At 41.6% G+C, this 23,451-nt stretch overlaps 1 protein-coding gene across 1 annotated transcript in view; it reads left to right on the forward strand.

Annotated features, from left to right (window-relative positions):
- Positions 1-23,451, forward strand: part of trabd2b (TraB domain containing 2B) — a 94,950-nt gene that overhangs the window by 17,845 nt on the left and 53,654 nt on the right. The window lies entirely within an intron of this gene.

A 23,451-nucleotide genomic window follows, 5' to 3' on the forward strand; every position in this document is an offset into this window, starting at 1 on the left:
CTTAGCTCGGCTGTCCTGCTGTAGCAATGCGGGAACAGAGCTGAGTGAAGCAGCAGGCAGGAGCAGAAGGGGGCAAGCAAGTCCCACAACCATGGAACATGGGATTGCATACACAACAGGGAAATCTGTTTATCCCTGAGAGATTATCAAAGGCTTGAATAAAGTGCAACAATCGCTGCCATTGGACCTGACTGATTTGCCGGGTCTTTTCCACTCTAATCTCCTCACTCAGAGACTGACCTGTTGTTTTAAAGAAGGACAAAACCAGATGTGAAGTCTGCACCCACATCCCTCCTAACCCAGGGCTGGCTTGGAACCACAAAACAAGGAGAAAACCTGAACTGCACGATGTTACAATATTACACAGAAATGCTGACTATATTGGAAAAGTCAAGGTTTGTGTTACAGTATATAAACACAGTCCTTCTTAAAGTAGGAGTCACTTAATATAACTTCAGAAAACAAAATGGTACAGTTGCTCTAGTCAGACTCACAGACATTTACAAAACACACCAACACCATATTAGGTATTGTAATATCAGGAAGGTACCTTACTGATAACAGTAGTGCTATCAATTTTTACTAAGGCACCTTGATACTTCTACAAATTAAATGACATTAATGAATCAACTACAGTTTGAAATGACTGTTAGTTTTACATTTTTTGCTACTATCTTCAACTGGCTTACTACCCTGCATATTTAAGGCAGACAGTTTTTGCTTTAGGTGCAATAATGCCCAAGTTATACTGCATCTGACTCTTTTTCAAAAGGAAGACAAATGACAGAAATTCTCACATTTACAGTACATGGCAGCTGAGACCCAGAACTTCGTAGAAAAAGGTCCAGAAAAAGGAAAACACCAGCTTGAAAGATGAGACCTCAAAGATAAAATCCACATTTTTGAAACAATGTAACTGTTTGGAATGGAAACAAAGGACTGTGATGTGGAATGAAGTAAACCTTTTTAAAAGTCCTTTCTCCCATTTTCTCTTCCATTTAACTACTATACTGTATGTACTGTAGTCAGTTTGAAAACCTTTCAGTTTTCTTGCACTGTTGGCCATAATGAAGTTTAAATGTGAATGAAAAGATTGTATTTTCGAATATGAAACTGGATTTAAATTATTCATATACACCCTATTATTGTTATGTTAAAGACCTTTATGTACAGTACATGTTAGTTGAGGACAGTGGCTTGGTTTGGAGTTTTAATTAAGCTCTGTAGGCACTTGCTCATTTGAGTCCTAAATTTATTATTAACTGACTATGAGCACAGCTCCTCAAACGCCATCACATAATTCAGCAGAGTTGGCTCTCTGGGGCTGGCAGTGCATATAGCAGCACAGATGTGTAACAAGCACATTTCTGGAAGAGCAGTGCTCACAGTCTTCATTTTCCCTGGGATGTACAAGTATTGCAGCAGTGAGCAGAGACGAATAACAATTTGCAACTCTAAATGTGGAGTGCATAAAAATAAATATTACTGGCATTTGTAGTCTCTGTGAGCAGCTATTTCAACCTTTTTAACTGTGATGTGGTTAAGGTGCTTGTAGCTACAAAACAAGCACAAGCCTACTCTATTCAGTGTGGTCTCACAACATTTGCCCCATATTATTATTTTTAATTAACAGTCCCAAATACTTGTGATCATTGACAACCTCTACAGTCTGTTTAATACAATGGATTTGAAGCAGGCTACATTTTAATTTAAAAAAACTCATGAACAGGTACTATACTGTATGTACTGAGAGGGCAAAAAGGACCTAAACTCTTTCTCTGCTTTGAGAGACATGATACAAAGGATGAGTGGAAGGAGATTCAATCTTTGTAAATCATCACCATGGAAACGTGGTGAAACAAAATGAAGAAAATAGGAAAAGGTGATGATGCATTTTAAAGAAATGTGTGGGTTAGGATATGGTCATAAAACATCTCAACCCTTTGCCAGGATGTCAGTATCCTGGGAGATGAATAACCTGGCTCAGCACCTCTGCAGCTCTGAGTCTACACTCATCTCAAGTCACAGGAGAATTAAAATTCATCATTACTCCCTTCCTGGAAAGAGACTGGAGTTGGAAGCTTAGTGTGGCTCCTACATGCGTCTAGGACGTGGAGTCAATGGTTATTTGAAAGTACAGCAGATCCCTTTGGGGGACCTTTACAAAAGTGAATGATGGAGGCACATTTGTAGAAACAAAAAGAAAGTACTATGCAATCAGGGTGAAATAATGTATTGTTGGACGATTGTTAGCACTGTTCTGGCTGCGTATGGTGTCACCGAAATAAATCTCGCTGAGAATATGAACGTTTTATTTCCCAGATCAGAAGTATCAAGTACTCTAACTCTACTTATGGTTTCCAGTCGCAGCTGGGTGTGCGTCCTCGTCCTCCAAAGTTTCCTTGCACTTTTTAGTGCCTCGCTGCCCGTTTACCGATTTAGGCCTTATTTAATTCTCTCTGCAAAGTCAGTCTGCTTACAGTAAGTTTGGTGGAGGAATTGGGAAATTTAATTTGGAATTGGCTCCCTTTTTTTCCCCTAACCTTCAACCCTTCGTATTCAAAATGTTTTCTGTCCAAACAGAGAAGGACAGGCCAAGGAAAATGAACAGACTGACAACTCAAAGAGCACAGCGAGGGAGAGGGGCTAGAGCCACAGTGGGGGAAGAGAGGCTCAGACTGGGAAACATTCTCACAGGAAAACAGGAAACCTTTCAGTTTCTCTATTTTCACTCCTGCCAGGAGATGCAGTTTCATAGTTTTCTTTGCATCAGATTTGAAAGGCAAATCGGTCAATTTCACCTGTCATTCACTGTTTTTTCTTCTTCGTTCGGTCCCTGGAACAGTTTAAATCTAATATCAAACACATGTGAGCATTTAAGAGGCAAATGAGTTGAAAAATCAAATTTACTTAAAGATTACTTTAAAGTTTGATCCCCAAAGGGTCACATTCGTCTGCCAGAGACTGATGGCCTGATTTAATTATACCTCAGGCTGAGACAGAGTGAAGGAAATAAGCACTGAAATAAGCTGACTAAATGGAATTGGTAATAGGAGCATAGTCACTGACTTAGTGCTGGAGGTGTACAGCAGGTGAAAATGCCTTAGAAAGACGATGAGCTGCTCCTTCTAAAATTACTTGGCTTTTTCTCATTTGAAATTCACCCCTGTGTCTTTACCAAATGGTGTTTTAATGAAAATATAGAAATTTCACAGGGCCTTTCCACACCTATATTATCTCTAGCTCACATTCGACTGTCAAAAGTTACCCTCACACTGACCAGCAGATTTTGCACGTCAGCCGTGGTCTTTAGAAAACCCTTTACAAATCAGCACTTATAAAAAAATGTTTGTGGAAAAAATTAACATTCCACCCTGTGGGCATGTGGTGTTGCTGTTGCTAAGGTGCTTATAGGTTCAGAATTCTGAGGTGTTCAGGGACAGTGAGTGTTTCTTGAGGCATCGAGAGGCTCAAGTCTGATTTTCTTCCTATGTAACCGTACAATGAACACTTACAAACTCCCTAAAATGGAACTGGGGAAAGAGGCAACTTCTCCTGCCTAGACAGTCATCTACAAAACTAAACTAATACTCTATAGTTTTATTATTTTAAAACTTCTGTTGGAATTCTACAGTTGCTCTTTCCACAAAAGGGCATTCCATGAAATGCTGTTTGATATGATTGCCGTGTGTAAACAGTGCCTTCATAGACTTTGTGGAACCTGCGTTGTGATTTCAAGGATATCCAGAATTGCAGGAACAGTAAGATCTGTAACCTATTAATACACCACCAGAAAAGCTCATTTCTGAGAAATATCTGGTTCACTAACACTAACTCCAAATAAACTACAAATTATCCAATCCTTTATTTGCAAGTGAATATTGCCAACTATTTCCTTTTTATGTTCCCAATCAAATTATTTTTCTTCTTAACCTACTGTAGGTCTCCAATATAAATACCGTATGTGTGCTTAGTTTTAACAGCCATCTGCCACTTGTTCCATTGTGAGTCCCTCAGTGCCTATAGGACATTGAGCATGAAGTTGAGGATTCATGCTGAGCTCTGGGACAGAACCATAAGTTAGCAGCAGGCAGGTGAGCAGGGGACACTGTCAGACTCAAACATGCATAACCTCAACCAATTCTGTGCAAATACTTAGGAGATCCCAGACCTACATCCATTACTGGGCTGAATCCATAGAATTTATAATTAATAATAATTGGTTACACTTATATGGCACTTTTCTGGACACTCCACTCAAAGCGCTTTACAGGTACTGTAATGGGGACTCCCCTCCACTACCACCAATGTGCAGCCCCACCTGGATGATGTGACGGCAGCCATAGTGCGCCAGAACGCTCACCACACACCAGCTATCAGTGGGGAGGAGAGCAGAGTGATGAAGCCAGTTCATAGAGGGGGATTATTAGGAGACCATGGATGGTAAAGGCCAATGGGAAATATTGGCCAGGACGCCGGGGTAACACCCCTACTCTTTTGGAGAAACACCCTGGGATTTTTAATGACCACAGAGAGTCAGGAAGTCAGTTTTATGTCTCATGCCAAGGACGGCATATATTTTTACAGTATAGTTTCCCCGTCACTAGACTGGGGCATTAGGACCAACATAGACCACAGTGTGGACGACCCCTGTTGGCCCCACTAACACCTCTTCCAGCAGCAACCTTAGTTTTTCCCAGGAGGTCTCCCATCCAGGTACTGACCAGACTCACACCTGCTTACAGTAGGTTCAGTGGGTTGCCAGTTGTGAGTTGCAAGGTGATATGGCTGCTGGCTATTCCTCAGAACTAGGGCCTTTAACAGCTGAGCCTCCCAGGTCCTCTTGTCTTCAATATCTATTTCATCTCTTGGTAGATTAACACTGTACATCTCTTTCATTGCTTTGAGAAAACTGAGTGGAAATTTTGCTGTGGAGCAAAATCACTCTTGAGTTTCCACTGTAGTCAGCTGCACCCTTACCAGCAAAAAGATAGAAATCATTGTTATTTCAATCTCACATATCTCAAATATTCGCAGCGCTTGAGCTTTTCTCAAAGCGAGGCGTGGGTTACGCCTCTGATCTGAGGTACTGACACCAGTGAGCTGTGCAAGGTGAAGCCCCAACTGTTTGCCATTAGAGAAACAGGATGCTGTTCCAAGATTCCTGCTCCAGCAGGACCTCCTCACCACATGCACATCAACGTCAGCTATTGAATAAGAGAGAACGACTCGAGCTCTTTTGAACACAGAACCCACTCGGATATGAAAATTTAGCTTGGCTCTGAAAGCCTGTGTGTAAACAGTGTAATTGGTTCCTGCTGCCCAGGGTAGAGTGATTCTGCCAGCCTGCTAACCTGGGCATTCACAACTCTGGACTCCCGGGTCCTCTGGAGAAGGCCCTCACTGCAGTGACCCTGATGGCCACCTTAAAGCATGTTATTTTCCTTGTTGCTGAGGTTTTCAAATTAGCTGTATTGCACAGCAAAAGAGACATGTCATCCATGTTAGAAACATTCTCCGTCTGTGTTTATCAGTGAATGATACTATAGAACATAGAATATATATTTTTTATAGTTTAACACATCCTTTTTTTATATCACCAAAAGTGTTTTTAATTTATTTACCAATTCAATGTTTTTTTAAACACATTGGTGTATGCAATAGGAAAAAAATTATCATAAGAAATGGGGTATGTGAAATAACAACTAAATCCCTAGGTTACTTTGTACAAATAAGGGGTTAATTTAATTGGGAGGTTAAATTATTGGGTAACATGTAAGCATGAAAGCCACCCTGTCTGTAATTTCCTGAGTTTGGTCATCATCACATAGGTTGGTGGACTCAAACCATGTAACAATAAAAAGACATTTCAGAGGACCCCAGAAAAAGAGTAGTTGATGCTCAACCCTCTCCACAGTGATATAAAAGACATTTCTAAACATCTGGGGCTCCATCAATCCATTCTCAGACACATGGGTAATATTCTTCAAATGTAAAATATTCGAGTCCATGGTGACTTGACCCACGACTGGTCATCCTGTCAAGATCTCCCCAAGAGCAATCCACAAGACTACTGGAAGAATGTTAAATGGAGAGACGCGTCGAAAGGTAAACTTTTAGGCCACGATGCCAATGGTATTGTGTGGTAAAAGCTAAACCCTGACTTTCAACAGAAGAACCCAATCTGAACTTCAAACTGTCAGGCATAGTGGGTGGGAATATCGTAGACTGGGGTTGCTTTGCTGCCTCAAACCAAGATGGATTACTATCACAGAACCATAAACTTGGTGTTACATCAAAATCTGGAGAAGAATGTCCAGCCATCCCTTCATTGGTTAAAACAATGATTCTTGCCATCCTTTTCAAAATGGCTGAAGACCAAGAAAATTTGCCTTTTGGACTGACCAAGTCAAGGTACACACCTAAACGTAAACACCATTTGTGGGGAAGACCCACAGATGGCAAATGACTGTTCTGTAAGGAATGACTGAACAAAATTAAAGTCAATGTGATAGATACACAGCTACAGAAATCATCTAATTGAAATCACTTCTGTTCAAGGAGGTGCCACCAGCTACTGAATATAGAAGTTCACATACTCGCACAAGGATACTTACTGTTAGATGATTGTTAATTAAATTTTCCAAATGTATCTAATTTCTTTGTTTCATACATGTAATCAAATTATATCTCTCCTTTATTAAGACGTTTAGTTGTAAAATGTACAGACTACAGACCAACGCAGGAGGAGACAAACGTTTTAGTGGCAGTGTAGATCAAGTTAACAGCAACCTGGACATGTACCCAATACCAAATTTATACAAAAGGTTACACTGTAGGCCTTGTTCATAACATAAAAGAGCTTGCTCATTGTTGAGGGTTGAGTTGTATTGGTGTACCAGGAATGGAAGGAGCTCAGGGCTTCATCACTCATAGACAGACACAAGAGCATAATATTTAGTTCTTCCAAAAATCATAACTCATGGCTTTGAAACCAAATTTAGAGCTTAATGCTGTGCTATATACATTTTAAAGAATGTTGCGGCAGACTGGGGCTGCGACACCTAATTAATTAATGTGAATGGGGTACTCGTTCTCTTAATCTGTTTAATTAGCTGATTGACTATGCTGCAAATCAGTCAATTAGCTGCTCTGGCGGCTGCCTCCAGCTCTTAAAAGAAGCTTTTCAGGGAACCCAGTAGAATTTTTACTTTTGAGGTTTGGGTTTTGAGTTTATTTATATATATAATATATATAACATTACTTGATTAACCCTTTACAATTTCTTGCATTAGGAATTATCTTTTTGTATACCCCAGCTTGCTCTCCATGAGACACACAGACAAGGAGAGAGCCTGGGATCAGAGTGCAGGGTCTGCCATTGTATAGCACCCCTGGAGCAGTTGGGATTAGTTCTTGCTCAGGAGCCCAACAGAGTAGGATTCCTCTGCCAGCTGCGGGATTTGAACCGGCAACCTTTCAGCCACAGGCGCAGATCCTTAGCCACAGAGCCACTGCTCCGCCCCAAGCGGTTTGGTCCGTTTATGAGCTTTGTCTCAACTTATTTTGCACTAACTAGAATGTGTTGTTACATTAACAAAAGGATCATTTGATGGAACCTCCACATGTGTACCATGTTTGCATTGATAAGACCACAATTGCGTAAAGTATTGTAGAGATGGTCTGTCAAAGATGGTTAAGGAGATAAACTAGTGGATGAGGTTTTAACCCAGTCAACATACTTATGTGTCCCACAATGCTCCACACTTTCACCAGTAAAGCTACATCTGTAGATTTAACTTATGAATCTGGTAAGAGGCTGGTCTGCACACCTTCCAGAGTGAACCACAGCCACAGCTAGCACCTGCCAGTATCTCAAACGTTTGGTTTCCTGTGTTCTTTAAACTCTGTACCTCTCCTGTTACAAGATTAGTCCGTGCTCAAGCCTGGAGGCTCTTCGGGACAGATCCTCTCCTGGTGTCTGTAGCGATAAGCAGATTGAGAGCACTTGCCACACCATGAATGCAGTGCCAGTCCTTCTTAGAGTGACCTCCTTTGCTGAGTGGGTAGCCATTGTGCAGTTAAGTGGGCTACAGCAGTTGGGATAAGGTATTGTGCTGAAGGATACAACCAGGGATTTAAAGTACCGATGGCGATGATGTGCAGTTTAACATGTCCTTTAGCAATGTTTTGTTTTGTAGAAATGAAAAATGTGGAATTGAACAAGCTACTGGAAGATGCAGAATGTTTGGTAACTCTTAAATGTGCAAGTACAGCAGTGATTGTGCCAGCTTTCCTATTGACTGTGAAGGACAATGTTGAGAACAATGAGTGATAATGAGATCACAGGGCACATTTCTGCATTGTTAAAGCTGTTTCAAACTACATAGCACAAAACAAAACCCTTACTACATCACTAAAACATATGACTCTCTAGCTCTGACAAAAGATAAATCCTGGGATTGTCAGCACTTTTACAGCAAGCTTTAAGAACCTCATTAAGATATCAAGAACCAAAACAGGCAAAATCTTGTCTCTGAAGCTAAATTTTCACCAAATTACTACATTAATAAAGCAGTTATATATTTCAACAACTCAAAAAATCTTTACAAATCATGGTTAAATGATTACTACATTGGTCATCCTTTTCCTAAATTATGGTCATATAATAAGAAAGACTACAGCAGCTCATCGTGCTACTTTTAATTTATTTCTTGCTTCTCCATTTTGTTCGGTACTGCTCTCCAGCCGCCTGTGCCTCGACATGTACAGTATATACAGTATGTATCCATCTATAACTTATGAAGGGATACAAACAAGGACAAGATATTTGACTGGTTTGTTTGGCTTCTACAAGCTAATTGATCTAAGGATCTCATCCTGCTGTTTCTTGAAAGGACCCAGGATATCAGCTTGACAACACAAGAGTCTTCTAGACTGTCAGAGTGTGCAGAGTGTGACATTCCTCTGAGCCTGGGAATGGATCTGGTCACTTTTGTCTGGCCTGATTCCAGAGCAGCAACATCTTTTTTTTTTTTTGCAATTTGGTGACTAAACCTTCACACAGCATTCTAAATGAGGTCAACGCATCAGACAAATCCATTGTACAATTTAACTCCATGTTTTGGGCTATTACTGTAAATTTGCACATTCTACTTGCCTTGTTTATGGCTTTTGAGTATGTTGAGTATGATGTCATCATAAACCCATAAATCCTCATCATAAGCAGCTTTTTTTTAAAGTGTGTGTCATATTATATTTATAATGTGTCCTTTCTTTGCTTATTTTTATGGAAAATGACAGTGTACTAATACTAATATACAAAGTGTAAAACACACCCCAGACACATACTGTAATCCTGTTGCTTGTGCTGAAGTGAATTCTAAGGTATGTGTTCTGAAACCATCACTGGTGTTTAATGTAACTTTCTAGTCTGATATTCCTCATGATTCACAAGATCTGAACACCTCTGTATAGCAAAAACCTCCCTATTTCCTTTAAGCTTCGTGAGACAGGCAGCTATAATTTTTGATAAACCAAAAGAAAAACGTTTATACAGAATCTAAGAAAACCAAGACCAGGCTACAGAAACCCTAAGAAAGTTAGCTGTAGTTTTTTTTCCCCTATTGTGTGTGATAAGAGGGGATATATTAGGGTTAGCTAATGAACTGCACTTTTGAAGTTTGGTGTTTGTTACAATGAAAATACTGTAAGTATTGCCTTCACAATGAAAATGAAGTATTTCAAGTCTTTTTACAATGCTTTGTACTGTACATGAACACTGAATATGACTCTTGGTGTGTATATACTGTATGGGATATAGGTGTGAGGATGACAACACCATACGTTTGGCTGCAGTGTCAGCAGCAGGGACTCAAACCCACAGGCTTCCAGTTAGGGATACAGAAGCCTTAATGTCTGCTGCATGCAGCTTTTGTTTGCTGTATTCTTTATTCTATTAAAAGAGTATCAATATTCTTGGACGGCACAGTTAGCACCGGTTAGCATTGTGCTGGGGCCCTGGGCTCAATTCCTGACCTGAGGTGCTATCTGTGTGTAGTTTGTAAGTTCTCCCAGTGTTTGAATGGGTTTCGTCTGGGTGTTCCAGTTTCCTCCCACAATCCAAAGACATACTCATAGTTTCGTTGGCTCCTGAGAAATTTTGGGGCGTGTGCCCATCATGTGGCATGAGAGGCTCCGGCTTCCCCCACAACCCAGCTTCACTTTGACCCAGAAAAAGGTTTTCTTCTGTAATCTACTGTACGCAAACGCATGCATGTTTTTAAGCGAGGGCCCTAAGTGCTGGTCTTCTTGAGCCACAAGATCCTTGCTCTTTTGTTTCACGCGTCTACGAAATTATATGATTGAAAGAATTATTAGCTGGAAAAGGAGGTATAAATGTGGTAATGGCTTTAAATTATTAAAAGATGGCAATTATGAGTACAGTCTAATAAATTAAGTGATCAAATGAATAACACTGTGTCAGATCATGGATTGCAGTAGTTTTGTATGCCACTTTACAGATCCTGCTTGACTTCAGCCCGTAAAGGTTGGGGGAAGGGCCCTGCTTTATAGCAGGAGGAGATGATAATACGAGGGAATATAGACTTTCTTGTGAATTTAATCTCTAGAGCAAGAAAAGTGCAAGCTTTAGGAAAAACAAATGTCTGGGCTTCTCTCCACATGACCTACTGAAATCGCAAAGCCACATACACGTTTTTAATGTACTTGTCTTACACATACAAAGCCAAAATAATGAAGTAAAGAATTTCCCCAGAAACCGAGGTGAGTACGAGCTGCACTGTTTTCAACCTCCCCTCGACACGTGAAAGTGCACTTTATGAGGGCCTAGTGGAGACTGCAGGGCCTCACTGAGCTTGCTGGAGACAACTCAGTCCAAAAGACTATTCACAGGGCAGACTGACCACAAAACCTGAAGGTCCTTTTGAATCCCAGGGCAGGAGTGACACCATTTTCTCTCTGTGAGACTTCAGTTCCAAGCTGCTTTCCAGCAAGTCAGAGATTGTTATTACTGGGGTCACAGTGTTCTCAGACTGTTGGGATTATAGATGAGATAATCCAAACAATTGTTGGTTGGATCCAAGTTTATGTTATGGCTCTTAACCTTGGTGTTTAATACATCTATATATTTTATGTAAAAATTTGAATTTTCTCAATTGTGAATTCCATTCTACACTCAGGGTGAAGGTAGAAAAGGCACTTCTAAGTGTGATAAGCAAAGCATCTTGTAGTGGATCTAAAAGCTTCAAACAGAAGCACCATCTGTTGCGAGATGTAGCGAGGGTGTGAGTTTCAAACAGCTGTGGAACTCAAAGAAAAAACTGAAGACAATAGTAGAACTGAGCCAGGAGTAGTGCTGAGAAGTTGTTCATCTGAAGGATATCTTAATAATCACATCTTAACAACTGCAACACACCCTCAGCCCTCTGCTAACATGAAGCCCACATGTGCTTCTGCGATGTGACCTCTGGGGCAGGGTTAATTGGGACATTCACACTGAGAGTACCGCACAATGTCCAAACACTGATAGCTTCTCCAAAACACAGACGAATGCTATCTGAAAACATTCCAATAAAATGTGGAAAATAAACTGTCTGTAACAAGCTGTTTAAGAGACTTGAGAGTCTTTTTTTATTTTATGGACATAAAGTGAGAGAAAATGATTTTTAATGCTTTTAACACTCTCCTGGTTTAAGATGTTGGCTTGTGCTGGTCTATAAATGTTACACAAAATGTTTATTTTAATGTACCATTAAGTACTGCCTTGCTCTCTGTGTTCAACAAGAAACCATTGATTATATGTTGTAACCTCAGTTAAAAAAAAAAAGATAGTCAATTTTGGTTAAGTCTGTGTCATACTCCAAGAATTTCAACAGTCAGCTAGCTGTGTGAGGGCAATTTTTTAGAGCAATTTCTCCAATTATTGTGATACATTTTAGTGAAGACCCGTGAAGGGTTTTGTTTGTACTCAGTTCTTGCGTCTTTTGGAAGTCGATGGGATTTCCCAGCGAAGCTTTTCCCCATTACACACTTGCTAAAATAATAAAAAAAAACTTTCAACATACAGTACTCTACCCGGACTGCTAAGAGGTGTACAAGCGTGTCCATGGGAAAATGAAAGAATGCTAACAACAGTGAACTGGTACATTGCTGACCCTTTATTTGTGTGCTTTGAAATTCACTATTCTGGAATTTTTAAGCAACCCTTTCCTGGCACACCAATACTCTCTAACTCTTGGTAGAGCTGTTATATTGATACAGTCTGTCACTGAAATATACAAAGCCATTCTGGAGAGTACAGCTAAAGCTTCTTCATTTTTTTTCCTTTTGGTTTCCTTGTCATAACAGTGGTGCGGTGCCTCTCAGTACCTAAAGCAATTAAAGATCGAGTTCTGACTCTTACTGTGTTAAGCAGTGTGTCCCTGGATGTGGACGTGACAAGAAATGGAAAAGGCAATGCTGTTTAGGAGTAACTGTCAGAATGCCTAATAATGACGAGCACCTTTAATTAATGTTTTGCAATTGCATTAAACTTGATCGGTTTTGGATCCATTTTGATTCTGTGTTAACAAATGGGGTATCACAGAGACTTTGTAATGTTTTGTGGTCAAAGCAGTTGTGGTGACTACGCTGGGTCTTGGACACTTCACAGCTTTTCGTGGGCCAGTTGGATCAACACTGAAGCTGACTCCAGCCTTCCTGACAGCTGCTTGCAGAGAAAGACTTTCTAGCTTGGACTGGATGACTGTGAAAGTAGTCCCACTGGACTGAAAGTTCGGACAGTCTCTCAACTAATATTTTCTGTTACTCCTTCTAGTGCATAAATATTGGATAATACATTCTGCAGACCCTGTGGTTTTAAATCCATGACTGCCATTTCAGTCTTAAGAGTTGATGAGCTCAAGATAACCATTTCTTCTTCTGACAGATTTAGTTGCTTTTATTTAATAAACACATCTTTTTGGGCTTAACAACAGCCTTCCTGCTGTTTTCCCCACTGTTTAGTTAGCTGAGAGGACGTAACGTTAACGTTTTACAACTGTATGAAAGATGATGTTCATTAAACGTTTAGGGAAGTGGGAGCTCTGCTGCAGGGTCTGTTCTCGATTTGGAAATTTTGGATTTTCTTTGTTTTGAGTTTTTAATATATATGAAGAATGAGCCAGGAATGTTGGATCTTGTAGAGATATTGAAGGATTCAAATTAGGCAGCTGTCAATTGCACATCTGGCTAGGCAGGTTGCAGAGGGATTAGAAATCCGTAAAGGTCATCCACGTGTTCATTTACCGGATTCATGCTTCGTTATATTGTTTCTGCAAAGTTGTGAGATGTTGCTTCTTGAGAGATCAATTTGACATGTTAACTAACTGTTCCTGTCGGAATGTTTTCTTGAATGTATTCACAGAGCTGAAAGTGAGAACACAATAGGGAGATTTCACTCACCTAAACATGGAAACATACTGTATAGCATGGCCCCATTAAACCTTGACTTATTGAGCTTTATCTTTTAATGGAGTAACTGGACTTTAGCACTTACAAGCAGTCTATTGTGAAAAAATATTGTGGGGTGTCTGAGAGGAAACAGGCTTCTGAAAAAACTACAGAGTACTTTTTGTTTTGTTGGCATTTTTTAAAGGAAACACAAAATGTTTTTCTTTTCCTCCATAAAATTCACACCTAGCACTGGGCACATTGCAAGGAGCAATTCAGGATGCCCTCCTTCTGCAGGTCAGTTTAATCCTCCTAAAATCCACTATCCTGGAAACATCTGCAATTACTCAATCAAACTTTAAAGAGCATGATGAGTGCAAACGGCTGTTTAAACAGGGTGTCTTTTTCATTGAGCAAGCCTGCTTTCACTTTGGTTCGGAATAGAGGGGTCTTCAGTTCAGAGAAACTGAAAGCAGATCCACGTGATACACTAACTAGACATACAAGTCTAACTGGGACTGACAAGCATTTAAAAGACCATGGCACTTTACAGCTTAGTTGGCAATATTGGTTTTCACTGTGAAAATGCACAGATTTGCCAAACATCTATGGAGAGCACATTTTGATGTTATGATCTCAGTAAAACGCTCAGGTTAATTGTCTTTGGAATACTGCTTTTGCTCTTAACCTGGTTTTGTGTGAGCTTCATGTCAACCTCAAAACTGGATTAGTCTGATTGTCATTAATGTGTTTTTGTTGATTTTGAACTGATACTGAAGAAGGGATGAACATGCGAGATGACCTAGTAAGTCACAAATAGAAATAGACACCAGCACACCTCCTTATACTAGGGAAATGGGTGGGTGAGGTGAGGTAGGGGCTGTGTGTTTCCTGATAAATCACAGAGAACCACTGTTTAACGGTTTAGGAAAGATTGTACTTTAAAATGTTTACATCGGTCAAAGTTTTGACATCGGCTGCCTTGAAATAGCTCCCTGCATCACACGCATGGCCCACATCCCTTTGCCTCCAGGTACACCAGCTGCCAGTGGCCCTCCCAAGTCTCTGGTGCCTTCCTGCAGTGACACATGACTCGTTTCAGTGCGCAGTCAGTGCTGGCCCTGGAGTGGGTGCCAAGCTCCTGCCACCTGCCTTCCAACCAACATAACACTGGCCCTTGCTACAGGTCAGTGCCCAAACAGCATGCCAACGGCTCTCAGGCTCACTGACCCCTTGATTATAAAAATCTCTAGATTGTCCTCCAGCCCCACACCACTGTCCAGTATTAGTGATAACGCCAGGGCTGGGCAACCCTTCAGACACACATTCACAAGCTTCTGTCCACTCCGAGAGTTTGATTTAATTTCAAATTAGTGACAGCCAGCCAGGCCACCATTACCTTCACTTTACCAGGATGATGATACAACAACAACAACAATAATAATATCCCATCAATCCTGTCTGACTCCCCCAACCCTGAATTGGATTAAGTAAGACTAAGAATCTTATTATACAACCATCTAAATACGCAGTATACCTTAAGAATAAAAAACTTTCTGCTTTCAGTTTGTAACCTTCAACTCTAAAAAATAAATTAAAAGACTGCAATTATTCTGCTCGGGAATGCAGGTTTAAGTGAATTAAAATACAGACTGCAGCTAAGAACAATGACCAATATTATTCTTTGACGTACTTTGTAAATTTCCAAACGTTTTAAGCATGCTGAGATGATTTTATCAGATTTTCATTTTGCTCATTATGTCCACTAAGCAATCTGTGACACTGACAACACCACAGGAAATGAAACTTAATGTGAAAAATGTGAAAGTCATGCTACAGTATGTGGTATTGGGTCCCGTTAGTTCTATTTTTGAAGAGCCACTGGTCACATTGTGACTAAGCCAGGGACTCCCTTCTTGGTGCTGTCTGTAAATTGTCAGGTCGGGTCAGGACTGGGGGGTATCATACCAGGGATTTCAAATAGAAGCAGAAGCAGCACCCCCACAAACACACAGGAGATGAGAAGCAGATGCTGCTGACAGACATTCACAGCAAGATAGGTCACTCTGGGAGCTTGTCCATGCGGGAGAATTAAACCTATCAGTCACACATGAAAGAGTGCTCTCAATAATAAACACATGTACCCGTCACAGGCCTGACTTCGCTCTCTCCTGGTGGGAATGCTGCAGATTAGGTGAGGAAGAATCAGGAAACTTGCTGTCCTTTCATAACACGGTTGACTTTCAGGAGTTTTGAAAGGTTTAGGAAGGGCACCGCAGAGACAATGTCGTCCAGCATCACCATAAGGGCTACAGATTGACAGATCCTGGTTCTTGCAAGTCTGTCTGATTGTTTACATTGATCAATGCGTCCTGGTTTCACTGCGTCTTCCCGGGGTCTTTTTGAAGGCATGGAGTATAACGTAAAGAATGACAGGAAGCAAGCCTTTCTTGACTAAATCAGCAAGTAAGTAAGCTGAGTATTACTAAATAGCAGAATAGTACTAGAGTTACAGCTATATTTTGTGGTTAACACAGAGCAGGACAGAAATTTGTTGTGGTCCTACGGGTGCTGTTCCTTCGATGCGTTATCACTGAAGGGGACGTACGGCCTTCTCATGGCCCGAGATGCTGCAGCGCTGGCTACTGCTTGTGTTGGCTGCCACTTCTGAGCTCTTTCTCAGAACGCGAGGTTCACTTTCCAAGAAGTCGCCTTCAATGATGATACTCTAATTATGGCCTAATAACGGAGGGCAATTTTCTGTCATTACTGGAGCGCTCTGTTTTGACGCCTGGGCGCTAACGCGCTGCGTCCAGCCGCGGAGAGAGGCGAGGAGCTCCTCCCCGCAGCCCCCCCCCGGCCACATGCTTCAGGGCCTGGGGCAGGGGGATTTACAGGGGCGGCTGCCTCTCGCAGGTGGGACGCTGGCTTTTATTAAGATGCTTCGGCGATGAGGTTTAGAACAAGCAGAATTCCAGAGGCAAAGCCATTACAGCGGCAGCAGATGTACATTGTGTCATCTTTAACCAGGTCAGTTCCCGGAGAGCGATTGAAATGCAGTGCGATGGAGTGCTCTGAAGTAAATTGGCCGGGTCTTGAATCAGCAGCCTCCTGTTGCCTGTCACATTGCTCACACATTCTGACACCATACACACCCTCCGCTCTCCCCACGCACAGGCCTAGCAGAGCAGACAGGCAGCTGCTGTCCTTTGTATTGTTCTTTCGGGTGGACCCTTACCTGCCTAAACACATGTAGACTAGTTTCATTTTCCAGGACTCAAAGATGACGAAGAGCTACATTTGTTCCTGCTGAGTCGCATAATGAATGTTGAAATGCCGAGGGCAAATGGGCACCTATTTGTTCTTTTTCAGAGCGAGGAAAACAATAGGTCTTCGTGGAACCTGAAACTTAAACAGTGCGCTTAGCTTAAACTCTCGAGAACCACACATTTCTGGAATGAATTCCAGTGTCGGCGCTGTTTGAAGACAACTGAGAGAGTTTTTTTTTTTTAAGGGAGAGGGCAGAGTTTTTCATTCTGCGTGTACCTGCAACATAGATCCAAATGAGGTGGCTTTCCTGGTCACTCTTCTGTGTGCATTCCTACATCCTGAGCTTTGAGATTAGCCACCAAGTTATGTACTTGTGGTGTGAGGACAGATATTGTGGCCTCGGAGAATGCTCTAATGTGCAGTTTGCAACCACATGTTTAAAGCCTTGCAGTCATTCCCCCTGTGCACACAAATAAACATCACATTAATAGCTGCGGTTAACTTGCCAGCTTCTGTGTACACAGAGGTATTTTATACTTTATGCTGGGAGGAGGGACTGTGGTGCCAACAACATGCAGGAACAAAAAATGATGCTTCGCACACACCCACAAATACATAAACATCACACTTCTCCTGCAGCTACACCCACACACACATCTGCGCAAGCAGTCCAGACCGCAGTAGATGCTGAACCAAGGCATTATTAGCAAAAGAAAACGGATCATTCCTTGACGTGCCTCACTTTAACATTGTGCTATTCTCTGTCGCTTACTGTTCACAGTGTATTACCACAAGAATACTGTCTTCTATTTTCACCAAAGAAAATGTAACCTTTTGTTTAAAAGAGGATGAGTTAGCCAACTGTACGTAAACGTGGACATGCACTCATTTGCAAAGGTTCAGATACCTTTCAAAATGTAGCGTTGGAAAAATGCAAAAGAAAAAAGAGTGCCAGTTTTTAAAAACGGTACCATTTTGTTTGGTCCCTTTTAAGTTCGACGTATTTGAAGATCAAATAGATGAAAATAAAGTGCGTCTGCCAGGGAGATTTTATTACTGTGAAAATAAGTCCATACTGTGATGTGATGGGTGAATGAGAGTAAGTCTCGGTTTGGCTTTACGACCGAGTTCCCTTGAGCAGGAAGGGACGAGCAATTGATTTAAATTATTAAGCAGTTTCTCTGGTGCATGTTGTAATTTATAGCGGACAGCTGCCTATGGTGAACACGTAAACTACAGTACCTCAAAGTTTCCTTTCACCATACTCCACTCTATTGCAATGAGAATGCCTTTGATGGTCCCCAATAGATCTCAGAAGACTACTGAAATCAGTCTGTGGTTGAATGCCTCAGTAGCCCCAAACCATCATTTTGTTTTGGTAAACTTTCCAAGACTGAATCTAGATGAAATCTGAGAGCAAGGTTTTTCACACACATTTTTAGACTTTTAAACTTTGTTCAGGAAGCTGGAGATAGGACAGTCAGATTTTTTTTTCTTTTTCGGGGACAACTAGAAAGGTACAAGCGATATTTAATAACTTAAGATTGGTTGGGGTTTTGGTTAGAGTTCACTTTTCTACCCAAGCTGTTCTTTTATGACAGGCAGGTAGTTTTATTAGTCTGATATTTGTCTCCAAATGTTGCATGATTTCCATCAAATACTTTGTGAAATTTTCCAATGTAATTTTCTACTATTATTAGTGATAATGAGAATCCAGGTTTATTTACTAAAAACCTATGTTTTTCAAAATAAAGACAAATATTTACTAAACCTGAGTTCTTTAGAGTTCTTAGCATCTGAAATGACTGTAAAGAGAATACTTTGGCTCTTGAAACTGTCTTGAATTGCAACATTTTTACTAATTTTTACCAAATAGTTTTCACTTATATACTTTTTTCTGTAACATGCTGAATGTCTCATTCTTGCAGCAGTAGAAATGCTGCAAGTTAAAGCACTGCTGGCACTGCATGTGGAGCCTCCACATTTCCTCAACTGGCTCCCCTGGATCCTGGCATATCTTAATATTACTGTATTTATAATGAACGTTCACCTGCTGGACCCACTGATTGGGACTCAGTTAAAGCTGTGTTACACGCAAGTTCCATTGTAGCTGTTTGACCATTTGGCACTGTGGTACAGTGGTTAGCATTACTGTCTGCAGCTCGGGGTTCAATTTCTGACCCGGGGTGCTGTCTGTCTGGAGTTTGTACGTTCTCCGTGTGTTTGTGTTGGTTTCCTCCCACAGTCCAAGGACTGGTAAGTTAACTCACTTCTTGGAAAACTGGCCCTGGGGTGAATGTGTGCATGTCTGTGTTTGCCCAGCAATGGACTGTCGTTCCATTCAGGTCCCATCATGCCTTGCGCCCATTGCTTGCTGGGACAGGCTCCAGCTCACCAGTGACCCTGTATTGGATATAGTGGTTAGAAAATGGAGGTTGAATGGTTGTTTGACCATTCTTCGAGGACACTTAATATAGGTAAAAACATGGAGGAGAGGTTTTTTTGTGGGGATTCTGGGCAATTATTAAAAAATATTTTAAAAGAAGCTCTTTCTCTTAAATACAATCCTTATTTATTTGTGTTGGTAGCAGTTCTGCGATTTGAAAACGAGTTTTGTGTAGGTTCAACATGACTGTGGCATGAGACCTCTTGGTTGTTGTTGTTTAGGATGTTGTCTCTTGTTCCACGTTGTCCACAACCCTTGTGGATATTCTTGGTAGCTGGCAAGAAGGAAGCACTCAGTGTGGAAAATGAATAGAGACAATAAGCAAAACAAAAAGCCTCATCATCTTTGATGACCTGTAATACAACTTGTTGGTGTGTTCACAAATGTCTTATGCAATAGTTCAGGTGGGGAGCTGTGTCAGCATGCGTAGGCTGCAAAGGAACAAGTAAAGGTTTATTCCAGGCTGAAAAGAGAAGAAAGGAAACATAACATTCTTCAGATGTGAAGGCTCCACAGCCAAAAACGTTGTGTTTCCTTTCTTCTCTTTTCAGCATGGAATAAACCTATTACTTGCGTCTTATACAATTACATCTGGACAACCTCATAGTTTTTAATATGAAATCATTATTCCCTGTGTTGTACAAAAAACTGTGAAAATCTGTCGTAAAAGAATAAAAAATATATCGTGAACTTGCAGAAATCAACAGAAAAACTGATCAATAGGCATATCCACCTCTATGGCTGAAATCGCCCACAGAGTACTAAATACATACAAACAATCTGGTGTATAATCAAAAAACCTCAGAGCTTTAATAGACAGAAGAGCGCTTAGCCGCATTGTGGTCTTTGCTGTTATTTTATCCACCACAAAATCAATCATGGAAAAATGCTTCCCTCACCACAAAATGTTCAAGCACAAGTCTGTTGAAGAGACATGGCTGTGGCCTTATAAGCAGCAAAAGTTTTGTCTCACGATTTACGGGGGAATTTTTTAAACCTTTCTCTTCCAGTGCACATTTGCTACCGTCGGACAAATTCCACCTAGAAGGTCAATTTGATTTCGGGTTTACAGTTACTCTTTAAAAAACAGGAAAGAGTGTTGCACACTTTGGGATTGCACTGCAGGAGGAACTCAGGACATTTGGGCTTGAGCATTGTCTGCCTCTGTCCTATCTTGATATCAGTATCGGTCTGCTGGCAAAAAATATGTCCTGAGATTTGAGAAACCTCTGCATTAGCAATCTGACAGTGGCAATTATTTTTATATCCCTGCAAATAAGCTGTTTCTGTTTAAAGTGTATTTGGTTAACACTGATATGACGATACAACTGAAAACACATTTAAGATGTATTAAAATTAACATGAGGGAGAAATAGTTTTTCTGCTTGCTTTCCAGTTAAATGTTCTTAAAGTAGATGTTATTCTGAGACAACTCTCAGCCCAGAGCACACATCTTCAGCCATTCCATCTATCTCTTACTGTTTATGTGCTTGCCAGACTTGGCCTGTCTTTCTGTGGTTGCCGATGTGATTATCAAGGTTTTGTCTGAGTTCTATCTGGCACCTTTGCATGGGGCAGAAGGGTCATGTGACAGGAAGTGGAGCAGAAATGATATAGTGCACTCCTGCTGCTCTCAAGAACATACTTTGCACTCCTTCATCTGTTTTCAATTGCCTTTCTTCTAGGCTACTTGGACCTCGACTCTGCTGTGAAAAAAGTACGATCTTCTCATCTCATTGTGCTGATGAGAAAATCAACATCTTAAGCTTCCAGAGTCGTTTTTTAGGCAAGCTTACTTGTGACAGGGGCTTCAAAAGAAGCTTTCCACATTTTCTTATTTGGAATAGATATATCTTTATCAGAAGAGAGCTGGGGAAGCAGCATGGGGAAGGATGGGGACGCTTGTATGTCTAGAGCAAGAACACAGAGGCGGCCACAAATATTTTCCACAGAAGGAGCAATTCTGGATATTGCCATGTGACCTTCTCCAAGAGAGCACCAGCCAGGATGCTCTGTAACTCCTGATGCCCTGGATGGTGGTGATATTTCAGTGAGATTAATAGTGATATTGCAGAAGAGTTTCCGAAAAGAAAAATGCGGAGCGTCATGGGGTCTTACTGTTGTGCACAGATATTACACAAACACACGTGCACTGGCGTCTCTAGATTCCTGTTCTCCGTGAAATGGAATATTTATGTGCCATGAAATCAGCTGGTTGTGCACGATTACCAGAATTAGGTTTTTCATTATGAGAATGGATTGCCAAAGGATATAAAGAGCATGACCAGATTTTTATGGTTTGCATTTGTATTCCAATCCTGGATCAACACAATCCCCTAAGGCAGCCAGTGGTACATCAGTGAATTTGAAGCAAACCAGCATAAACATGTCGGCTTCTTATGTTTATTAGCCTAGCTTTCTTCAACATGATGACTGAGTGCTTTAAAATAATATCAACAACACAGATTGCTGCCTTTTTGCAACTTAACACCCAGCACGCTGCTCAGCACCATAACAGTGAAGGCAGTGTATCTGGTTGCAGTGTAGTCTCAAGTACAGTATATTGTAGCGGATTTGGGCATCATGCAGGCTTGGCTCAGAAACAATGTAGAAGGATGATATTTTACCACAGGTGCATAAGTGTTGTGGAAAACCAGGACAACTGAGTAACATTTTAGGTGGGTTATTCTAATATTGCACGGGACTGTAATAAAAATAATAATAGAAGTAACAGACGCTTTCGGTTATTGGCCAAATCCGGAAATTTAAAGCCTCATCACAGAAACTCGCCAAGGAAATTATTCAGAGCAGCTGCCCGGAGAAGACGCCATCCCCAATCACGAAATACACCCATCCCGCCACGCGCACGCGCCTCGGTTCAAAGCCCGAGCAGAGACGGCACCGCGATCAGTCTCCCGACGCTGTCTGTCTTGCCATCCAGGTAGCCAGGCAGCGGTCAGGAAATCGAGAGTGACGGGGCAGGCCGAGGAAGGGGGGGGAGGTGATCCCATAAAGGCTTCTGGCTCGCTTTGATTCGAGGGAAAGGCTCCCACTAGCGCTCCTCCGCTCCGCAGAGATTGACTCTAATAAACAAATCATTACAGGAGGCCGCTGGCCTCGCTTTGTTCCAGGTCCCCTGGCCGCACGCCACCGCTGGGGAAGTAATGAGCTGGAATGGAGCAGTTCCCCTGCCTGCGCTTCAGCGTCGTCTGCTAACTTGAAACACATGGGCGTCACGATGGAGCTGCACCTCGCCTCACTCTCCCACTGTCTGTCTCCGGGCCGCCTGCCTCCCAAAGGCCAGCGGCGCAGCGGCGTGCGCTGCTCCGTGCCAGGGAGGGCGGAAGCCGGCTCCCGAGACGGTGCCCTCGCACACGTCGGGATCCTCACCGATCCTGTTCTTCAGGCCCATCCCAGCAGTCTGGCCGTCAGGAGTGCGGTTTTAAGAAACTATGTGCTGATTAATCATCCCATGGTATCAATGAATCTGCTTTTTGTTGGTCTTGTGTAATTTGCCTTGATATAAAGAAAGTATGGATAGACTGACATTGCCACGAACCCGGCACATTTTGACTTTCTCAGTAATCGAATGAGAATGGATAAAGCAAATCACATCAACAAACAGCCTTTCCAAGTGGTGTGCTCTATCCCAGTATGTAATAGCATTGCGAGTGCTGCAGCAGGGGTTACGTTACATTGTAAGACACAAGTCTAGACCAAAGCAATGTGTCCAGTGTCTGGATTATTTCTCTTTATAGCACAGGCTGATCCTGGATGGAGTTCATTGGTGAAACCTGCCCACCCTCTCCCTGACCATTCCCCAGTCACAAGCATTGATCATTTCAGACCCAAATGTGCTTCACAATATTAGGAAAATGAACAATTCTAATACTGGCATTTATAGTGGCATTTGTTGCTGTTGGCAGTTGTTTGGTCAATTGTCAATGCAGAGTGGAGGATTAATACTGTTAAGTGAGTTGTGTTAGAACTTGCCTTTCTATGCTAGAATGTACATGAAAACAGTGTACATTCTACGCAGGAAGTCACTGAAAGTAAATGAAAAAAGCGAAGATAAGACATTTTATTGGTTGGTATGACAAGGTGGATTGACTGACAGGGGATGAAGCTTACAGCAGTGTCTGACAACTGTGGTAATTTTCTCGCACTGTGTGAAACACTTAGATTGCACCAGACAAAGCCACAGCAAATTGAAATGGCGTGGTTTTGCTGAAGATAAGGTACAAAATCTGGAATAGTTCTGCACTGGACAGGTCATAGCTGAT

Source organism: Lepisosteus platostomus, chromosome 11 (genome assembly GCF_059453375.1).
Source record: "Lepisosteus platostomus isolate fLepPlt1 chromosome 11, fLepPlt1.hap1, whole genome shotgun sequence".
Taxonomy (NCBI): Eukaryota; Metazoa; Chordata; class Actinopteri; order Semionotiformes; family Lepisosteidae; genus Lepisosteus; species Lepisosteus platostomus.